This window comes from Lagopus leucura, unplaced genomic scaffold (genome assembly GCF_019238085.1).
Source record: "Lagopus leucura isolate 7727_CA_CO unplaced genomic scaffold, USGS_WTPT01 Super-Scaffold_100008, whole genome shotgun sequence".
NCBI classification, from domain to species: domain Eukaryota; kingdom Metazoa; phylum Chordata; class Aves; order Galliformes; family Phasianidae; genus Lagopus; species Lagopus leucura.
The window spans coordinates 35797847-35821743 of NW_024962265.1; positions in this window are offsets into that span (position 1 = coordinate 35797847).

The window sequence follows — 23897 nt, forward strand, 5'->3', positions numbered from 1 at the left end:
CATTTTCACAAATATTGAACAAGAAGAGTTTGTCATTCCCTTTGTAATTTTCTTTTTATTTTTATCCTCACTGAATCAAGTGGCAGGGAGCAAACAGGAAAGGACGTTACAGTGGAGGAATATTTTGAAATGTCAATAGACTATCAGTATAGCTCTAGAAAAAAAGCAGTGTATTACTTTTGTTCCATGTGCCTCATCTATCCCAGTTATCATACCAAAATCTCCAACTTGAGGGAAAGGCTTTGTGACAAAAATCCTGAGATTTCTGCAGGTGGAAAAGGTCCTTCAGGTCAGGAAGCAACATCTGAGACTCAGCACACTCCATGAGTGCAGGAATTCAACAGGTAGAGAGTGAAAAAAATTGTGGTCATATGGAAGGGTTAATAATTAATGAACAGTTATAATAGTTATAAGCATGAACATTACTTATTACAGACAGCTACAAGTCCAACATATTGAGGTTATAAACTAGAGTGACAAGTAACCTAACAGCCTGATAGGATTTGTAACATCTCTTTAAAGATTTATTGAAAGAGCATAATTTATTAACCCTATAGAAACTATTATATATGCTCTTAGATAAAAGTTAATTCTATCAAACTTTTGATAGAAAAACAATTTCAGTACTTACCCCGAAGAAAAGATTCTATTTAGGCAATACCAATAAAAATTAAAGCTCATTTTCTGTATGACATTGACAAAATCCTCCTGTTTGGAATGAAAGGATATTTTAACATCATCTTCTGAAATGTGAGGGATCTCATACTCCAATGAGAGTGAGCTCTTAAGGAAAGCCGGGTGGATGAACAGTCAGAAAGGCTGGAAAGGATAAGATGGAAGTAACTTCTTATATAGCACTAAGAGCCAGCACTGTTTCATTTCTGAAGTCCAGAAGAGCATTCTTCAATCTTTGGATTTCACTCTGGAAAAGAGATGATGTGCACAGGGGGGCCACTTTCTTCACAAGATATTGTGCAAAAATATCTGTCTGTAAAATATCTGATTGTAAGCTGTTTTTTCTTCTGTTTGCTGATTCATTTTCCACCATTTCTGTTCAGCTGTCTGATAAAAGTTAAGGCAGTTGAATGGCATCAGTGTTAAGAAATACTTAGAGATTTTTGGTGAGGCAAACATCACATTAAAAACTAACTTTAGCTCAGAGAGAAGGGAGATTCTTGCTATTTTAATTTGATTCTGATATCATCAGAGCATGCTGTACTTCACAAGAGTCTCTTGGGAAAAAAGGCATATCCCACAAGCCTGCTAGACAAGTTTTTGCTCTTCTACTTGCACGAGACCTGGAAGAAAACAAATTGTTTTATTGCTACTCAGTTCCTGACATTTATTGTAGCTGCATATGAAGAGTACTGAAAAGAGGAAAAATTTTACATACTGGGACAGAAGGAAGGTCAGATCTCACTTGCTGAATTGTTGTAGCTCAACAAATGGAGAGAAAGCCAAGGGGAAATGGAACAAATAAGGTTTCCTGTGACAGAAATATAAGTCTGAAATAGATTTCTCAGCCCATAGATTAGTTGTGACACCAAAAGTGTTACGTCTTGAAAGAAACAAGGAGTTTTATTATTCGGGGTTTTCTTAAAGCTAGGAGGTACCTTGCCTCTCTCCTGTCCTAATTATACTATAATCCAGCCAGTGTACTTGTTTTTGGTATGTTCATGTAAAGTGAATTTACACTACAATGTGATATTACTGAATGCTATTAATATTTAATACAAGCAGGAAAAGATTGTTCTCCAAAAGAAAAAGAAAAAAAAAAAAAGAAAGAAAAAAGAAAAAGCAACAGTTTGGTGGCTTTTGTAGGAAGGTCTAAGTATCCTGAAGACTTCAGGCAAAGCATGGTGTATGTGAGGCCAGCCATGCCTGTGTATCCACCAGTTGCTGCATGGCAACTACAGCACAAAGCCCCACTGTAGACAAAAATGCCTCTTAATGGGAATCTTTAACAGATCCCAACCATGTCAAAGGTGCAGTCTACAATGTAGTGAAGTTCTAAAACTCCATAAAATGTCTGTGGTTGCTACTGGCATTGTCACTTACAGGACAGAAAAGAGAAAATATTATGCTGTAAGGATGTGAGACACAATCTCCACAGTGAAACAGCAGAGGGCTGGAGCCATATGAACTGAATATTTGATTATGAATGTGTGGCAGAGGAAGGAAAAGGTGGAGCAGGGTAGGAGTAGAACAGATGGAGTCAGAATCAGAACAGTTTCCTTGTGTTGGCCTGGGGCAAGTAGGGAAAGTAATGAGAGATGGAAATAGATTCCAGGCGTCTCATTGACTCATTCCAAGCATCTAAATGTTACTTTATAGTCAAGAAAAAGTAGTTCCAGAAGAACCTATGACCTATCTTTTACAACTTAGATGCCTATTAGAAAAATAATGATCTAATGCTCATAAGAGTCCAGGGTGACTAGCCTCTGTGTAGACAATTGCCTTTCAGACTTTCATGTCTGGGATGTATTTTGACCGCACGCAGAGCCACAATCCCAGAAATTCTTTAATGAATAATGTAAATGACAATCCCATCATCTCTCCTAGAAAGGGCCTTAATTAAGTCAGTCTGAGATTAGTTCTTTCCAGTATCCTCATATACTTTCACTGTTTAATGCAGCTTTTCAACACAGTTTTACAAATGCACTGAAACACTTTGTATTTCTGAAAAGCTGGAAAAATAGTAAAGGTTAGTCCTATGATGAACAGATTTAGATATGTATTATCTGTCTTTTCCTTCAGTCTTTTACATTCTGTTTTTCAGTGTGCAGGCAGAAAGGAAACGTGCAACATTTTTCAGCTCTTGTAATGGAATGAAATGAGAATAGGCATGCAGTCTTTCTTCCTTGTAAATAATCATTGTTTTTCTGCATCCTTTTAATCTTATAGTTACAATACCACCAAAACACTGTTATTTGTATTGTTCATTATTCCACTCAGCTGTGACATACAACAAGTAAGTTTCAAATGGCATGTTACCACATTCCATGTGGGTTGATTTACCTTTAATTTTGTTGCAGTGGGAGTAGTTGTGTATTATTAGTAAAAAATGGATCAAAGTGTAACTCTGGTGCTTGAGAACCATATGAGATTTGATCTCACACCACTGAAGTCAATATGACTGCTTCCATGTACTTAAATCAGAACAGGAGTGGGCCTCCAGTCATCTGGGGCTTCAGTAGAAAGAGGAATTAGAATAAGGTTAATTAAACACAAGATAAATCACTGAACCAAAATACAAAGAAAGGTAGGCAGGAAAGAGCCTAGAGAAATGCAAACTGTGAGAACAGAATGAATATAAGTAAAATGGAAGTAAAATCATGTTGGTTTTCTACTATCTTGGATTTAAAAAAAAAATACAGATGAAAAATACATACAAATTTATTACACATCTGAACAACTAACTATTTTCTTTTGAGAGTCTTTGGTGAGATGAAAGTAATGCAGTGAATATGAAACCCGCAGGCATTCCTGTTTCTCAGCATATGATTTAAGTGGAGACATTGGAGTGCTAAAGGATGAGATCTGTCACATCCTTGCCTTGCCTTGCCTTGCCTTGCCTTGCCTTTGTCTGTTATCCTTTCTCTATCTCTCTCTGAGTTAAAAACAAATGAAGAAAAAATACTAATTCTGGGCCTAAAGTAAAGTTATGATTACTTAGACTTTCCATTAAACAATTTCAGAGATTCTATTTCTGGTGGCTTTTCCTTTATACATGAGAAAAACTTCTTGGAAAATTTCTGGACAGTTGCACCTTCAAGAAAATAAAGTCCTTGGAGCTTGTGAGTAAAGACTGGAATAGATTAACAGATGAAGGCAAAAGTTATGCTTTTATTCAGTAGATTTTGTGCAAATGGATCATATAAAATGGCACGAACAGGGAATAACATCTTTCACTATCATATGAACATCCTCTTGCTCCTCATTCCCACACCTGAGCAAATACACATGTACATCCCTTCTCCTTCCACACGCACATGTTATTCTGCCTAATAAGCTATAAGCAGAAGTAGGCATACAGTAAGCCTGTATGCCTACTACCTTAGGTATATTGTCTAAAAAGAGAGTTAAGTTCCCTAAGCTATAACAGATTTCTTTCCTAGAGGCATGGACTCTGCATATTTGTCATGCTTTTCTGATTAGTTTTCCCCTCTACACTTTCCCATCAGTCTCCAGCTACCAATGAGACTGAAGACAAAATTGTTCAGGTTCTACTCTGCTGATTCCTAGACTAACATGTCTATACTTTATAACCTAAGAAACAGCAGTCTGTATCAATAACTTTTATGGCCAACCATGATATAGAAGTACAATATGTGAGAATATGTTGGCTGACAACAGAATAACAGAAAATAGGGTTGGAAAAGAAATCAAGAGATCATCTAATCACCAGAAAGACAAAAGCAGACAACTTCTTGCTAAGCTTTAGAAGGTCACCTAACTTGTTCTAGACATCAGTCAGTGGCAGGGACCACAAAACTTCCCCAGAGATTTTTTTGCTATTTAAATATTCTCTGTGCTATAATGCATTTCCAAATCCCCAATCACTTTGCAAATTAAACCTATCACTTCTTATTCTAACTAAAGTGAAAATGACAAGACAGTTCATCATTATAATCTTGGAAACTAACCTACCATGTATTTGAATTTTGCTGTCACGACCTCTTTACTCAACTAGATAACTCAGCTCCTTTAGATTTTCTTCAGAAATCATATTGTTTAGATCTCTAATCATTCTTGTTGTCGATTAACTGAATCTTGTGTTACACCGTCCTCTCACAGCATTCTTATCAGACTCAAATAAAAAGATTGTTACATGACTTAAATATTTGTACATACCAGCATGATATCAAGATTTTAGATGCACTCCATGATTCCTACATCTCACAAATCTTTAGCCAGATGCTCTTCATTCTCTGTGCAGATGATTATTCCTATCTAGTGTAAAACTTCGTGTTTATCTTTACTGAATCACATCCATTTTCCCAGACTACTCTTCCAATTTGTCAGAATTGTTTCAGATTCTAACCTTGTACTTCACTGTGCCTGCAGCTGTTCCCAACATGAAATGATTAACAAGTAAACAGCCTGTATTCTCTACTCCAATATCAAAGGTCATTATGTTAAAGTACTAAATCACACCAGCCTCAGAATAACAAATTCCTATTTGCTTCTGTTGTACTGTTGACAAAAATACCAAAAGGGTTCTTCCAATAACATAAATGGAGAGTTAACATTGCCTTCTGTAACATGGTTGTCCCAGTTATTCCTGAGAAGCCTAGCTTTCCTGACCTTCCTGAATGAACTGCAATAAAGCTTCCAGAAAATATTTCTTTTCACACCCCACATGGCCATTAAATCACTGAATTTTTCAATCTATGGGTCCTCCCCAGCATTTATTCTAATTGGTGAAGTTTGGTTTGAAGATGAGGGTACAAATGCATAAATAACTTGATCACGGCAGGAGGTTATTTACTTATAAGTGTGCTGAAAACAATAGCAGAAAAGAAGTTCTGAAGAACTTAGATGATCTCTTCTAACCTTCATATGTAATATTTTCTGCCAGTATACTACACATTTTGTCCCATTTTTTATCCATCTCTCCTCCTGATAGGGAAACAGTTCCCTTATGCTTCGAAAGTACAAATCACCAGATGGGTGCTAGTAGAATATAATAATTAAAAATAATATTAAAGTAAAGCTAAATGACAGATATGTATGTTATTTCTGCCTGACATTTCAATGGATTTTAATATTTGATAAATATACCCAGTCCAATTCTTCACTGAGACAATAAATTTCTTCATATTTTAATTCATATGTCATTTGTACAAAGTAAGAAAGACAGAGAGTTCTGTCACCTAGAAAAGTAAAAAAAAATTAAAGATATCCCCTACTGGAACTGAATTTCCTTGGTTGTCTTGTTTTTGATCAATTGTGTCATGAGCATGTCAGATAAAACTAACAGAATATTTCAGGCTTAGGTTTGTTCAGTTTTTGGTTTTTGTTTTTGTCAGGAGTCATTGCTTTAAAATATTTTTGTTTAGAGTTTGTTTCCATTTCACATATATATTCAAAAAGAAAATCATAAATAACACTTCATATCATAAAAACACTGTTATGTACAAAAGAAGAAACCAAACTGAAATGGATGTAACAGGCGTGAGATTTGGATCAATACCTGTTTCATGTTCTCTACTTCCTGCGGTAAATCAGATATAGGTAGGTAGAAGGCCATGAAAAATGAGCATGCATTTGTATTTTTAAGAAAATTCAGGTTATGTAGAAGCGTGAAGCAGTGCAGATGAGTGACCAGTAGTTTTTGTTTTGTTGTTTTTTTCCCTTTGGTCTCTCGACCCCCACACCCACTGATAATTGCAGCAGTCACTTCATTGTGTATTGTTACCAATTAAGTTGAATGCACTTCTCTGCAGAAAAGTATTTTTTCCTGTCTGCTTGTACAGCGGTTAATGCAATGTAGTCAAGAACTAAAATGGAGCCTGCTGGGAACCAAAATTAGTAAAATAATATCAGTGATAATAATATTTTCAACCGTTATGATTAGAAGTTGTATATATTGTTTAATCAAAATGTAGAACTGAAGAAATTTGGTGCCAAAGAAAGGTGCATATAAAGAATGACCCACGGTCAGTGATGAGTCAGAAATAGTTACACAGAATTTGGAAAATCTAGGAGGATTTGGGTTTCACAAGCTTACTTAATATATGTATGCACTTATTTCTTATATACTGATGGTACTAAGTACTTACTGTACTTATTCTTTTACATGGCCCCTCATGTTTTGCAAAAGAGCTTTGAGTTCAGTTGCTAGTAGTTTTTATTATTTCCTGCCTGCGTCTCATTATTTCTGTGGACATAAAAATAAGCTTGCTAAGAAGACAGAAGGTAGATGAGTGCAAGACTGTAAAATAAATCTAATTTGCTTCCTGCACATTGATTGACTGATTTTAAGATTATCATTCAATAGATAATGTGATGGGCACACAATAGATAATGTGATGTTCAATAGATAATGTGATGTCTCTTGGGATAGGAAAGTTGTTATCTTTCTGGATTTCCATGAAGCTGGAAGTCCGCAAACTGACTACTAAATTGTGACACTGATTGAGCTGAAGGCTCAAACTTCCAAACTCAGGCAGGAGAATAAGACAACTCTCTTGCATCACAATAATGCCAGACATTCTACTAGTTTGAAAACCATGATGGTAGTTGAACTGTCCTAGCACACCCACTGTATAGTCTGGATTTGTTGTCTTCTGACTTCTGCCTGGTCTTATGAAAGATGGACTGCATGGGCAACAATTTTTCCTAGTAATTCTGTCATCTTAGCAGCTGTGAAACTGTGTCAATCCCTCTGGTGAAGATTTTTATGAGTGCAGCATGTAGACTTTTGTTTATCTTTGGGTAAAATGAAGTGTTAGTGGTGTTCACTATGTTGAAAAATAGTGTTGTGTAGCTGACATTCTCTATCAAATAGTGTTATTGTGCTCATTGCATGTGTTTTAGGTCCCGTGGAAATAAATACAAGGCATTACTTTCAGAGTAACGCAAGTGCATCTTCTAAGTGTGGCCAGATAGGATGCATGTTTCATCATTAAAAGATTAGATATCATATATCTGTCCCCATATTTTAACAACTTTTGCGTTATAAGCATGACTGTCAGTAAAAGAAGGTCGTTTATGTGGGTTCTTAGATTTCTTAAGCTTCTAGGGTATAAAAGCAGAGACAATTTTTTTTTCCAAGAATTAATGTTATCCTTCTGTGACAGTTAAATCAACCAATACAAGAGTAACCTTGTGGTATAATGTGTAAGACCAGAAGGTACAATAACCTTTTGTAGAAATTATAGCATTTTGTGTTGATTGGTCTTTCATATGACAGCTCTTTGTTTGCAGTGTGTGATCTTTTCTATGAAATATGTTGTTTTTGAAGAGCTATTGTATAACATGCCTTTCAGTTCACATAGGAGGGGATGGCATATGCCACAGGGAACTGCAAATCTCTCTCAGATTTTATAAAAGCTATTTCATTACTGTAATGTGCTTTCCTACACAGTTTTCAATTTTCGAAACAGGGAAAACTGCCCCTTTTTTTCTCAGCCAAGCAGTCTAAAATTTCAGAAGTTGCTAAAAAATTCCTCAAGCTGAATATGTTGGGAAATATTCATTTTTCCATTTTCCTTTTAAAATTCAAGGTAAAAGATTTTAATAATTCCTGAGAATTGCTACTTATATTTGCCAAGTTTTAGACTCTTTGGTGGAAGAGTTAGCATACTGTATTCTCTTTTATAAAATGGGAAATGTTATTGGCACATTGGTTTATATATGTCAGGGTTAAAAATACTATATTTATGTCTAATTACAATTCATTCACCAGCTTCCAGATGATATGTGCCCTGGGAATGTAAGAACTCCACATGATGACCCTGATTTCTATAGTTACGTTTGGACATCAGGAGTGGCTGAAAAGATGTTAAATCACATGTGCTGTAATAAAAAAAAAAAAACAAAACTTCCTGTTGCCTGCATAGCTGCAGGGGTTATCTTGGAAGAATGCATTTTTTCACTTTTTTTTTTTTTTTTTTCCAAATATATAGCATAAACTACGCTCAACAAATTATTTCTAAATCTTGTTTTGTGGGGCACTTTTTTTTTTCCCCCCTGAAGAAAAGTGAAATGTATTCATTGTCTAAAATGTCAAGTTTTGGCTGAATCTCAATCCTCCATAACAGATGATGAGCCACTGCCAATTGGTCCTGAATATCTCAAGACCAGATGTTTATGCAGAAGGAAAGCTTAGAAGAAATGCTTATCATGAAGACTGGTGCCTGTGCTCTAATTTGAGTTAAAGATTCATTCAGAACCCTTTTTTTCTAATTTCACTGAATGGAAAATAAGAGATTTCAAAAGTCTTTTCATCTAGGAATCTAGGATTTTGGTTTTGGAGAGTTTGATTTGGAGAATTTGATTTGGAGAATTTTTTGGAGGTTTTCATATGCCTTAAACACTAGTTTAACATTGAATTCATACAGACAATGAGGAAAAATAAATAAATCTTTGTCAGTACATAAGAAGTTGGTTTTCTAGCACAATTCTTTCTAGTATATGCATTGAATATGAGCTATGAACTTAATTTAGGTACGTAAGTCCTAGTGGATTCATTAAGATTAGAATTTAACAATATATGTAAGTTACTGAAAGTCATCAGACATTCTTTGTGTAAGTACAAGAAATCAGAAATTAATACCTTCGTATCAGTGGGAAAAGGGAGAAATACATTGTAGAAACAGTTAAATTTAGAAATGCACATGCTTTTGCCAAGACAAATGACAAATCACTGGACAAAACTGCACTTGGGAAAGGATGGCTTCTCTTCTGAAAGGACCAGGAATGGATGCATTTGTAGAAACTACTTTTGTAATGAAATGTGAATTCAACTTACTGAGATCACAACAGACGTAGCTGGATTCCAGGGCCCTCAGCAGGCCAGTGTCTGTCTGGATGATGAATTGTTACCTTCCAGACTGAAAATCTACAAATTTAAGAAATCCACAAAACATGTACTCTCAGTAGGAAATGAATGCTTTTTACCTAGCATGTGCACGTGTGTCTAGAAGTTAGCCCTCATGAGTAATGGATAAAGGTTCCCATTTCTTCTTTTTTTTTTACAGTCAAATGTATTGTAAGTCAAAAGCCTATTCTGAAGAAATACACTTTGTTCTCAAATAAATTGAGCTACGTCTCTGGCAGATGAACGTTTTAAGTGCATATAGACATTAAAGGACAAGTCATGATCCATAATTTGTTCCAGTGAAGATTAAGCAGCAGATTACCTACTGCCACTTGATAGTGTTAAAGACTACTTGCAAGCTTTTCATTTGTCTAGAAAGATGCTTTTAGGTTTATGTTTTGTCCTTCTTGCATAGTAGCCCTGCACTCTGTAAGTGTAACAGGCATATGTAAAATAATGAAATGTATTCATGTATAACACACAAATGGTTATAGTTAAAAAAAGATTACTGTCAAAAACCACAAAGAAGGGAAAGTATGTATATATACATACACATAAATATGTAGAGAGATTTTTATACAGCAGCCAGCTTTTTAATATATTTAATACAAATGCAAAACAATATATTGTGAATTGACTCAGACATCTCTAAACTAGCAACACTTGCTCTCTTCAGAATGCTATGAATCTACAGAAGATAAAACATTTTTGTATAAATAACCTCAAACATATAAATTTTCACTTTAGATAACTATTTTTTAAGACTGAAAGTTTAGTCTCAATTAAAGGAGACTACAATTCCTCTCATAAATTTCACATCACTCAGGTGAACATTTTCTGAAGAGAATCTAGGTAAAAAAGTCTTACCCTATGAGACTGTAACTTCTAATCTATCACTTGAAACATATGCACTTTATATAGAGAGATTCAGAAAACTTTTTCTAATATTTTTTAAAATGGTGAAGTTGCAACAGAATTTGGTGAAAATTAAATACATTTTCTCAGTGTGAAGCCATGTTGAGCCAAGATGAGAGAAAGGTTTATAGTTTCATAATGCCGCATATTAATTCATTAAAGGGATAAAGATCATATAGTTTCCAAATAAAAGAATGAAAATAGTAATATCCATTTTATAAAATGCAGCAGGTATTAAATTTCAGTTAGCCAGTTACGTGACATTCAAGCTTCTTCAGAATTGTGGGGTCAACTGTGTGACGTGTTAAATTCACCCTTAACCATTCATTTGAAGACTTGATTAAACTAGATGAGCATTTCAGATAGAATATTATGAACATTTTTATAATCTCATTCTTGAAAAAGATAATTTCTCATAACTCTGAGGCTCATTAAATATTCCAACTTCTGTTGACATTCAGTGCATGTGAGAGTAGTCAGTGAGTAAATTATATGAAAGCAGAGTATTTTAGAAAAACAAATATTGTATTCATAGTTGTGAATACTTTTGTTAGAATCCTAAAGGAAACAAGAATGGGCATCAACTAGGTATAGTCATTTTTTCAGAATGAACCAGACCCAGAAAGGCCTTGCCATGAGGAGGCAGTGAGAAAGAGGAGGTAGATCTTTGCACGATTTCAGCTCATTTTTTGCCGAGGCTATTAAGCAAGTCTCTTTCAGAAGAAAAAGATCAATCTGTAATAGCTAAAAGCAACTCTGGGAAACTGCATTCAATGTTTGGTTTTATTGAAAAGCTCATATGTCCTAATGGGTAGGCTCCAGATTTGGAATTTTGCACAGGTATCCACTGTTTTTGTTTGCTTCATGTACCTTGCCTTCTCTCCTAGTACCTTTGTTTCTTCATCATAGGAGCAGTAAGTGGTTGTTACCTGAAGAAGAATGGTGAGGATACAGCAGGTGTTGATGCTGGGAAATGATATTCAGTGGTGCATATGCAGTGATCAGTAAAACAGCCCCTCTAATTAATTCATCCATTTTGCCCTTCCTTTACTGTGGTCTTGCATTTCAAATTCTGTGAACCCATTTCTTTCTCATCTGCTTCTTTTGCTAGAAGCATGTAATCATTTGCATCTAATGACACTGTTCCAAACGGAGTATGGAGAACACCCAGTGGCACAGAAAAAAATGGCAGACTGACAGAGGAGGAGAGATATACTCTTCGTAGAATATGGGAGAGAAGAACAAGGAAGCATCTTATTCAGGAAAGGGGAAAAGGAGTGGGAAAGTTAGCACCTCTCTTCTCTGAATTGGTTACATGAAATTCTCTTCTCCCTGAACTTATTTTTTCCTGCCTCACTGCGTGAAGAATATGTCTGCTGATAGGAACCACTGCTGATACGTAGGGAGGTAGAAAAAGGGAGATGATGCCTCTGTTGACAGGAAATTAGAGAGCTTGGCATTGCTTCACAAAAGTTGCCACTGATCCCTAAAATGAGTGTGGCAGTACTGTGAGCCAGATAGTTTGGTCTACAGTCAGAGGGAGCCTGACCACTCTATGATTGCTCTCATGGGGGTACTGACAGTAAGACAAGGTGCCTCTGGGGGATTGAAAACAGCGTAGTGGAGAGAACCATGGCACAGTAAAAATACATGAAGAATTTTGATTCTGGAATGGGCTTGTATGAACCCTATTAAAAAAACAAATTAATTCTGGATGCAAACACAGAACAAATTAAAACACTGAGCTGAGCTGAGTTTTAACCATTTTATGCATAGAATAGTAAATAGTTCTGGTGGGGACCAGAATGTGGTCACGATCATGAACTGAAGCATAATACGACCAAAAGCAGTGAGGATGAGGTAATACTAAGGCTGCAAAACTAGCATTTTCCTTCTTTGGAGAGATTGATTTTGCAAGCTTAATTGTGTTCTTTGAATGTAGTTGTTCAAAGTAGCACTGTATGATAATAAAACATGGGATAGTGTGAAATACTACCTTGTTAATGAATATCTGCTTATAACAAGTACTTAGCTCAGTGACCCATTTTCTTATTAATTTCCCAAAAGGTTCAGCAACTATGCCCATACTAGTGTGATTTACTGTAGAGAGAAGTTTTATTACACAGGACCTTCTTCCAAGGCAATTTTGATAAGTGATTTTATTTTATACCATTAAATTGGTTTAACTCACAGCATACAGAGAACTCTTTATATACCCCATAGAACTGGTATTGTATTTCAGATGGTTTTATCTTCTGAATAAAAGCCATGCAAAATTGCTTCTAGGTCATTTATGTTTCAGACTATGGTAGATGCATCCGTACCTTAAGATGTTCTATGTGCTGTAGGGGAATATACTTAGTATTGCAATGTTGTAATGACAGCATACAACCGTTAAGACCCAGTAATTTGGTCTGTTTGGGTGACAGTTGGACGGTGGCAGACTGGCCCATATGTTTCTAATGCTGCTTTATTTCATTCAGAAAGATTGCAATCAAAGCAGGTGTATTTAATTAAGCATATTTATCTCAAATCATTTTCAGTTAACCTCTCTTTTTCTCCTGAACTCATAAAAGAAAGCTATGTTCTATAATTTACTTATTAAACAAACAAACAAACAAACAAACAAACAAAAAATACCTAAACTGATTGTTGATTAATTCCTCTTGGTCTCTTTTTTTTTTCTGCTTCATCTTTTCCCCTCTTTTCCTCATCATATTGGTCCCCATGGTGAAACTGCTCGTAGTCAAATCACTGAACATAACGCATCATGAATTCCTCAGAGGGTAAATGCAAACTGTTGTCTCTATTTCCTTGCTTTATTTATAATTCACACACATATATATATAAATTTATGTATTATTTATTTACTGTGAAACCTTATTTTCATGTAAAAGTCCAGCGCAGACATGCATGTAGAGATTAGACTGAATCCAGTTTGGTTTTGTAGCATTCTGCATACAACATATGAATATCAAGAATTTGTTTGACCATCATCTGTTTTTATATAGTTTATTTTTGTATATTTGTATATATATTTTTATATATGTATTTTAATATAGCATTTCAGAAAATTATCTAGGGGAATATGTAAACTGGATTGGTTTTTTTAGCTGCAGACTTATCAGAAAAGATGTTAACTCTTCAGAGGAAAATATGTAAGAAGAAAAATGAACAGATTTACAATTAACATACTTTTATCTTGTAACACTTCCTGAAAATATTTGCAGAGAGAGCTGTCAAAAAGTTGTCGTTGAGTAGAAAAATATAATCACACAGAATTGCAAAGCATCATAGGTACTGGAAGAGACCTTTGGGGATTGTTCTGCCCAACACCTTTGCTGAAGCAGGTATTCTAGAGAGATTTGAAACTTTTGAATCACAATAACTGAAATTTACTTTCAAACAATTTACTAAAATTCCTATAAATTTTTTCAAATTCCATTACAACAGACTTCAAATTTGTGTTACACTTCAGTTGCAACTATCCTTTCTGCTGCCAAAAAAAGTAGGCAATGCTGTTATGTGAACTTATTGTTTAGTTCTGTGTGATCTGGAGAGCTGGGAGCTCAATCCTGTTTTCAGTGTTACCAAGTGTTTCCAAGGAAATAAGAAGGTGGAAAAATTTGGAAAACAATCAGAAATAATTGTTACTTAGTGTAGGGAATAGATTTAATATTTATTACCACAAAAACTATCCGCTATTAGAGCCCATTGGTACAATTTCCACTCAAGTTCCTGAAAAATGATTACATGTCAAATTTGTCATCAATATATATAAATATATATATATATATATATATATCAGGTTATAGAAAACACAAGGATATCCATTTATCTATCTGTTCTTACATTTTTGTGGGACATCTGACAATAACAGTATTGTCTCTTCTATTTATTCATCTGAAAAGTAACATCAGATATGTTGACAAAGGAAAATGTCCTTACAGTAATCAACACAAGTCCAGTTTCAAGAAAGCTGAGATCCACTTTTGGCCCTTTAACTTGACTTGACTTGACTTAGAATCATAGAATCATAGAATCACCAAGGTTGGAAAAGACCCACAGGATCACCCAGTCCTACCATCCATCCATCACCAATAGTTCTCACTAAACCATGTCCCTCAACACAAAATCCAAACGTTCCTTGAACACCTCCAGGATCAGTGACTCCACCACCTCCCTGAGCAGCCCATTCCAATGCCTGACCACTCTTTCAGAAAAGTAGTATTTCCTAACGTCCAGCGTAAATCTCCCCTGATGCAGCTTGAGGTCATTCCATTTCATCCTATCACCGGTTACACGAGAGCTGACCCCCAGCTCACTACACCCTCCCTTCAGGTAGTTATAGAGAGAAATAAGGTCTCCCCTGAGCCTCCTCTTCTTCAGATTGAACATTCCCAGCTCCTTCAGCCACTCCTCATACGGCCTGTGCTCCAGACCCCTCACCAGCTTTGTTGCCTTTCTTTGAACATGCTCCAGGGCTTCCAGGACTTAAGGCTTTGTTTCTTAAAGACATTATTTCCCAATCTGTAATGAAGGAAATCAATATGTCTCTGTCTCACAGATGTTTGCAAACCTAAACTCAGTCATATGTGGAAACTTGTGTAACATGATGGAAACTCAATAAAAATTGTTATGTATATGTTACCCCCAGTGTAAGGCTTTGGTCCATGAAATTGCTGCCATATGTAAGTAAAACTGGTCAAATTGCAGTGGGAGATAGAGGAGGAGGGAAGAAACTTAAAATAGGATAGCTTTATCCCTGAGAATTGAGAACAAATCATGAATATTGAAGAAAATAATAAAAAAAAAAAAAAACACAAAGAAACACCTAACTAACCAAAAAGAAACAACAACTTTGTAATTAGAATTAAAAAGCAAAGAAATGAACAAAAGACCTACACTTTCTCTAATTTAGGTGGTGTCCATAAGCATGGAGACGACTTCAAAGTTAAGTTGGTACAGGGAAAAAAAAAGACACACCGTTTATTTCTGGATAAGTTCCTTAGACTCATTTCATAATAGTTTTAAGGAAAACAGAAATGCTTAGCTGGGGATTATAATCTGCAGACATAAGTAAGATACATCTGTAAAAAGAGTTCATTTTGCAAAGGTCATGTTTATACAGATCTCTTAAGAGCTGACTTAATTGACCCCTCTCCCAGTGAAGAAGTGCTGAAATTTCCACAGTAACATACAGAAGAACTTTTTGGATAACTTCCATAAAATTTTCATCTTGGTTACACCTTCCAAGTTTTTTCCATGCATTCCTCCAACCTGTGGTTTAAGCTATTTTTCCTTGACATTGCCCATGCTTTTTATCCGTGTTTTTAAGGTGGATATGTTTGTCCAAATGTCTTGCTAGTTTTATCAAGATTTTTAATCCCACTAAGAGCAGAGTACGTAGGTTTGATGTAAAGAGTGCTTCTGTTAGGTCTATTTGTTCAAAATAGAAAAATATTTTGTATTATGCCTGTGGATGCTCTTCATTATCTTAGGAATAGGTTAACAACACTAGCATGAGCTCTCTATCTCTTCCAGCTGTTCCCCGCTAGAGCTTTTGATTCTCATGTCTTTGTCTTTCGTTTTTAGTCTATTCTAAAGGTGGACCCATCCTCTTTGACATTTTGCCATGGCTATGACTGCCAATTCCTTTTCAAGTTCAGCAAATAATGCAACAACTTATGCAATCTATTTTCTGTGCAGCTTCAGGGAGGGGATACTTTGCAGGACATGCAGAAGAGTGACTGTATGGTGAATGGTTGTATGTCCCTGGTGTCTCAGTACACAAGCACGTCTTTTAGAGATGTCATGACAAGGTGACCACATGTTGTTTGTGTAATGACTTCAGTGAGACCTCCTGGTGAACTATGGTCCTTATGGATATTGTGATCTATGCTAGGGTTTGTGATGTCTGAGTCTATTGCATATGCATAAATGCAGGAATCATCTACAAATTAAAGCTGGCTGTAACTAGAAACTGTAGAATTTGTTTTAAAATGTAATTAACCCTTAAAATTATGGGACGGAATTCATATACTTAAAATTTTATTGAAGAGCTCATCAACTGTGCTGCAGTGAATAGCCAGGTTACATTAGGCATGCAAAGAAAATTGTTGCATTTCAGGTGACAAGTGACAACATTATCTGGCACAACTACTAGCAGTTATTACAACAGTAAATGCAATGGAAATAGAATGAAATTATCCATATGCTGCACAGCAGAAATTAACAAGAATGTTGCATCCAAAATGGTAATTGGCAATCAGGGGAAGGCTGAAAAAGAGATGTATATTATCTTGTTTAAGGTGTATTTTTTAGTGTTATGAGCAAACTCGATCTCAAGTAAACAACATTGAAAATAAAGGCAGAAAAAATAGACCACAGAGTAACAAGCAGTGAGAAGGTGTTGTAATTACTCTAATTTAAACATCTGAAGACGACATTGCATCTTTGAGACATCCCAAACTTACTGTTAAACTAGCAGAAAGCAACAAAGAAAGTAAATATGTACTATTTTCAATATTGCTCAGATCATTCTGAAAAGGAAAAAAACAGCCCACCCAGATATAAATATAGATTTGAGCTATTATTTTAGAAATGTTTCAGAAAGCATTTCTCTACATTAGTTTGATATTCTTTCTTCTTAATATTACTTGTGGAGGTTGATTCTTAAAAAAAAATAAACAGCTTGTAACCTAAAGACTTAATTCTCTTGTCACATCCCACTTACCTGAGTTTCTGTGCTGTGAAATAAAGAAAGAGCACAGCATTTCCATCACTTGAATTATTTCACCTGGTGAAAAAGTCTCCTTTGGCTGAGACTTACAATGCCAAATGGAGGAGATGCTCATCTAAAAAAAGACAGCACACAGATGATATGTTGGCCTACACATCTCCTATCACCATTTTCTGAAATATGTATTGGAACATTATAAAAATTCCTTGTACTTCATTTTGAGCATTGGTAGCCACTATCAGGATGCTAGCTTCATCTGGGAACTACTTTAATCCATTGAGAACATTGTTAGTAGAAGACAGCCTCGTTTGCTGTGCTCTCCTCTTTGATTCCATGGCCATTGTAATAGAGATATATCTGTCCTTTCCACATTTTGGAGGTCTAAAAGCGATTCCAATGCCAAAAATTGTTAAACATTGCGCTCAGGATTATTTCCTTTATATGTCCAATATGTTGTTACATAGGCAGGCTTTTTAAATATCTACATTTTCGTTATAAAATTTCTTAGAATTAACATCTCAAATAGATTTTGGGAAAAATAATTGAAAATGTTTAATTTTCTCTTTATCTGTATTATGCACATGAAGTTAAAAAGTGAAGGTCCAGAATAAATACACTGAATAAATACAGAAAATCTCATAAGCAATATTTTTTTTTTAATTTTTTTGTCAGTTTTTTTGAAAATCTTTAGTAGTGTAGGATTTATTTAATGTAAGGGATGAACTTTTATCTTTTTAATTTTTTTTTCACTGTTGCTCTTAAAGAGTAACACTTAAGGTCAAACATTTAATGATTCCATTATTTTGAGATCTATCAACTGTACGTATTATATGTATGTTTTGTTTTATCCTTTAGCTATTCATTATTCTCATTTTTTTTTAATAAACCATTATTATCCTTTAATATTTTTCCGTACAGCAGACATGATGCTGCCACAAACATCAGTATGTATTGCAATACCCAAAGTCTAATTAATTTCAGGATAGATGCTTCACAAAAAAAAATTAGCAGAAAACGTTATTTTTTTATTTTCTATGAGAACGCTTATTTGGATTCTATAGATTCCTCTTCTCAGGTTATTTGAAAGACGAGCAGTCTTCTACTTTTCCTCTGAGCCCCATCGCTTTCCTTACCACAGCAGCCCTGTGCGTCCTTTGTGTCTCCTCTCTGATGCATGGATCCATCCATCCTGAAGCTGTACACTAGCCTGTACTATCAGTCTTTCATAGTCTTCAGGATACATAGCAACATTAAATAGCTACAAAAGAAATGACCAAAACCAGGAAGTTTCTGTGTATCTATATGAGATGCTGTTTACACATTTGGAAAGCTCAATCTGGCCTTTATAAGAGTAGAAGTGTAAATATTTTCTACCATCCATATTGACATTTGTATGGAAAACTGCAACAATCCTAAAACCACGGGTAATTATTTTTCTTCAAAACTGCCATTTATTTTAACGGGGACTTAGGTTTTAAACCAAATGATACTTTTTTTTTTTTTTTTTTTTTCCTACAAATTGAAAACCGAGAAGCAAAGAAACAGGTAGTGGTATCAGAGTTGTTTTTTGTCTATTTCTTCGTTTGTTTGTTTTGCTTTGTTTTATTTTCCCCAAAAAATTAAATGCAGTAAAGGCAAAAAATTTTTCTCATCAAAAATTCAGTATTTTCATAGCTGAAATAAATCAGCTATGATTTCATTATTCATTCATCACTGTAAACAGTCTCTTGGGAGAGCTTAGTTATGGTTATAAATTAATTTCATGACTACCATTTCCTTGCTCTTTTTTCCATAGATCTTTCTTAACTACAGTTTTTAATAGGCTCTCAGAAGCATGGTCTCACCATCAATGGTGAGCTTAGGAAATCATGAAAATCTTGTTTCTGATATTCATTTAGCTGAATAGGCTGCAGAGCTGGAGGAACAAACATTGTGCAAAATAAATACAATATGGGCTTGGCTAGGATTTAGCCAGAGTCAAGTGTGTAGAATGAGCCATTTCCTTCTTTCAGACATGCCTTAGGGAGATTTTTGGTCTCTGTCTGACTTCCCAGATTACGTATACATGTTTCAGACATACTGGATTACAATTCTGCAATGTGCCATTTTGTGGCTATCACCTGAAAATATAGATATGGTTTTAAAATAGAAGGGAGTAATAGATAAGTATAAGAGTAAAAGCAGCAGGAGGAATCAAACTTGCCTTTGAAACATCCTGAGTGTTTAACACCAGAAAGATTTTATGCCCAAGTTTTCAGATTTGTAAGTGATGAATTTAAATATATATATATATGTATATGGTTTATGAGTATTATAAGTCCAAGTTGTCAAAACACTTATTCTGTATTTATTCTAGCATAAACAATAGTGAGATTGCACATGCAGTTAATTGTGCATTTCACATAATAGTGTCCACAGGGAAATAAATGAAGAAAAAATAACAGATACTAAGTTCATGTTTTGTCTTCCATGTACAACTGCATCTTCTCAGCCCTTTCTTCTACACATCACAAGAAGTGTAAATAAATGATTCTGAAAAAAATTGCAAAGGATACAGGACAAGCATGTCCATATCTGTGTGTGTGATCAAATATGCCTGTACAGATATAAGTATGCATGTCTGCAATCAAAAAACTAAGTGAACATGGATATACTGAGATTGGCTGTTTGTGGCACTGGTGTCTATGTGTGAGCTATGAATATTTATTCTCCTGGGTAAATATGCAGTAGAAAGGCAAGAACATTTAAGATTAGTCAGGTAAGCTGCAATACAACAAAACCTTTCCTTCATATATCTACAAAAAGCAAGTAATTGAATTTTTGTTCTCTCTTTTTTTTTTTTTTATCTGATGTTTTCTGATCATATGGTGATTTATGCACTATGTTACTTGCACAGAAACAGCAGAAACAGAGTTAAATGTGCAGCCCCATCTTTGGTAATTTTATTACCATGTTTATGGCTGCTAGCTTAAGAAATGTTTTTAAGGTGTTTTGAAATGGAATAGTAAAATAACCTCTGTAATTAAAAACAATTCTTAACTACATTACGGTACCCATGCTGATTTTAGCTTGTGCAACAAGGCTTGCAAGTATGAAATAAACTGCTATATGTGTGAAAAGTAGGCAATCCTTTAGACATATAAGCCCCTCATGATTTCTCACAAACCTTCATTTACTTGTGCTTTAAGTCTATAATACTTGTCCTTCTGAGTATGAAATATGTCCTTTATAATGCATTACTCCAACCTCCTCCCCAGCTCTTTTCTCCAGATATGTGGTGCTCTCTTCAAGCTGTAAAAAACATTTCCCATTTAAATCAACATCCATCAGTGGCTTGGAACCCTTCTCTGCTGTGGGATTTTGTCCTTTCCTTTTGGTTAGCACTATGTACAGATGAAGAACAGAACAAGGACACCATGTTAGATTTATAAGGAAATAATGTCAAAATGGTTAATGCAATTCACCAGTTCAATAAACTGGATTACATTCTAGTAGGACAAAAGATCAACGAAAGCCTATTTATATTCATTGAGTGAAGGCTGCAACAGCAATCACATAATGCATTCCCCGTCTTTGGGCTCATTAGCTGTGCCTATTAGATTTGTTAGGTATCATAACATCCAGATGTTTCTGGACAGCTCAGCTGACATTTTATCCATGTGCAGATTAAATATTAATGGATGACAGGTGAAGAAGTGCAATAACCAGTCTTGGGTTTGGAGCATTTTCAACACGGACAGGGTTTTGTATTTCTTTTTTCCTTCTTCATGTCTTTTTTCAGAATGCATGAAAAAACAGAAAATCATGTATAGCAAGAGTGTTTCTAGTAGAAGGAAAAGGCAGGGAGCATCTTATTTCTTCTTTGTGTACATTACCTTTGTATTCTGAAAAAAAATTCAAACTCTGGCACACCAAAGTTGCCTGTTCTTTTCTAGAAAGCTCACTATGCTCAAGTTGAGCTCTTATTTGAGCAACTGACCCTTTATTGACCCTTTCAGTTTCCTTTTTGAAACCAGTTCAGTTCAGGAACAATTCCTTTGGCTGATGTTTTTGAGTAATAATATATTCTTACTCCTCCTCTCCAGTGGGGAGAATTTCTTACCCCACCTCATTGGGAGAATCCCCTCATTTGTTGAGGGGAATTTGTTAAGAATGTGGGAATTCTCCTACTGCTCCTTCTATGCTGAGTATCAAACTCTCAGTCATGGCCATTTTGCTCTTTCTTTCTCTCCCCAAGTATCATGATTAGTGAATAGCTAAGAGAAGTTTTTGAATTCATCTGCCTGTGCTGACATTCTTACCAGTTCAGAATAAGTGCGATACATAAGATATACTTAAAATCTTTACGTCTCTTTCCTGTTTTCTTCAAATATCAGAATACCTTTGATCGTAAGTCATTAACATAGGAACAGGTTTTGCCTTCTTTTCTCCCTTCTGCACTATTTTTTTTTAATTCCCTCTCTGGATTCTGTAGTTGTTGTATAACTATACTTTTTTTTTTTACTGAAACTAGTGAAATTATTCTAGTTTGCACCAGTTAGAGAGGTGACCTACTGCTATAAGAAAGAAAAGCGAATTAAGGTCAGCCTGTTCATTAGGATCTTGTCGTTCCTACAGGTCCTCTGCAGTAACATTATCCCTTTGAATAGTCCAGTGGATGTGTATGAAAGATGGCAGAATCTGTCCCATTAACTATTTCAGTGTTCTACAAAGCAAAAATAATCTTACTCATCATTTAACAGACAATATTTTACTGTTATTAGTATTTTACTAATAAAATACTTCTTCAGACCAAATTAAAAAGGCCGGGAAATTTGCAAGAGAGTTCAAGTGAACTTCTTTGAATTCCTAAGCCGTAATTAGGGTATTTGCATAAGTGTGTTGTCATCTGGATTCTGTGTAGATTTTCTTCTCTTGTCATCTGCAAGAGCCTGGGGAGTGAGCTTTGTTGCACTGATGAGTGTTATCCAACACTTATCAGTTTTTGAGAATGTGTGAGTCAGAGACAAAATTTTGTGCATTATGTTTTAACATTTTACTGTCTGTCCATTGTCAATATCTGTATTAGAAGTCATCCAGTTGTTTGCTTTGAATGGCAAAGCAAACACATACATGAACCAAAAATAATTACTCAAAATGAGAAATGCAGCTGTGTAGCCCAAGCAGAATGAAGTTACTGTGCTCTCTGAGAACAGTCAGCCTTAGATGTTCAGGAACAAGCAGCATATACTACTTGTCATCTGTTGATGCTGTTTAACCTGGCAAGTGGCTTAGCACCACATAGTCATTCAGTCACTCCTTCCCTTTCCAGTGGGATGGGGAAGAGAACTAAAAAAAATTGTAGAAGTCTTTAGTTGAGATAAAACTATTTAATAAAATAGAGAAAAAGAAAATAGCTATTATTATATATGTAAATGTACATAATAAGTGATGCACAAGCAATCATTCACCATCTCCTGACTGAAGCCCAGCTAGCCCAAGCAGTGAAAGAGAGCAAGATGTGCTCCCACCTCTTCAAAACTCCTTTCTCATGATGTCACATGGTATGGAATGTCTCTTTGGCCAGTTTAAGTCAGCTGTCCTAATTCTACTCCGTCCCAGCTCTGTGGGGCCCTCATTACATATGGCCTTGGCTCTGTACAACACTGCTTAGCAGCAGCTATAAGCATTGGTATGTTATTGACACTGTTTTTCTCCTAGAACCAGAACACAGCGTCATACCTGACACTCTGAGGAGAACGGTTTCATCCCAGCTGAAATAAATAAATTTGAGAATTTAGAATTTTGAGATCATCAGCCTCATCATCAGTTTTCTGCTAAACTAGAAAAGCAGCAAAAGTAACTTTTGTCTAATTGTGAAGCCTACTCAAATATCATCGTTTTGACATTTCATCTTGAATATTATCACTTTGGATTTTCAGTTCCTTGAAGAGTGATTTGTTCTGTTTTACTTCATTGTTGTTTTCCTCTACTAGGCAAGTGAATAGAGAATAAAAAGAAATAATCCAGTGGGGGTGAAGAAGTTAACTGAGTAAAAAACAGAACATAAAAGAGTACAGAAGAAAAAAGGATCAGTGTTATTAGGAGAAAAAAAAAAAAAAAAAAAGAATTAAAAAAATAGACTTTATTTTCTTTTCAAATCAAAACTGATTACTACTAAAATATAAATTGCAGTTCTAGCGGAAGTTTGATATGTGATGCAGTAATGAATAGGTGTCAATGTTTTATGGACTGGTTCGGCCCAGTTCCATGACTGGCGGGGCGAAGGGATTTTGCAAAATCCGTGCCTCTGGAAAAAGGGAACAGGGGACCCCAAAATAATTAAAAACAGTGGCAATGATCTGAGGAGGAACGAACTAATTTACTAAATACAGTATCAGAATGCAAGATAACACACTATAATACAGTATAATCAGAATTGAAGCTAGTAAATCAAATATACTGATAGAGAGAATGTCTGAAAGGTGGATAGGCTCACCACAATGCTGAGGTGAGACACACAGTCCAGCTGAGCAGCAGGCAGACAGGAGGAGAGCTGACGAAGAAGAGCGGACGAAAAAAAGAGCGCATCAAGTGACCTTGCCAGGAGTTCTATCTCCTCCCTGTTATCACAAAATCCCCTGGGGAATGTAGTTCTTCTTCTCTTCCAGGCAGGTACCCGGGACTTTACAGGACTTTACTGTACAGGACTTT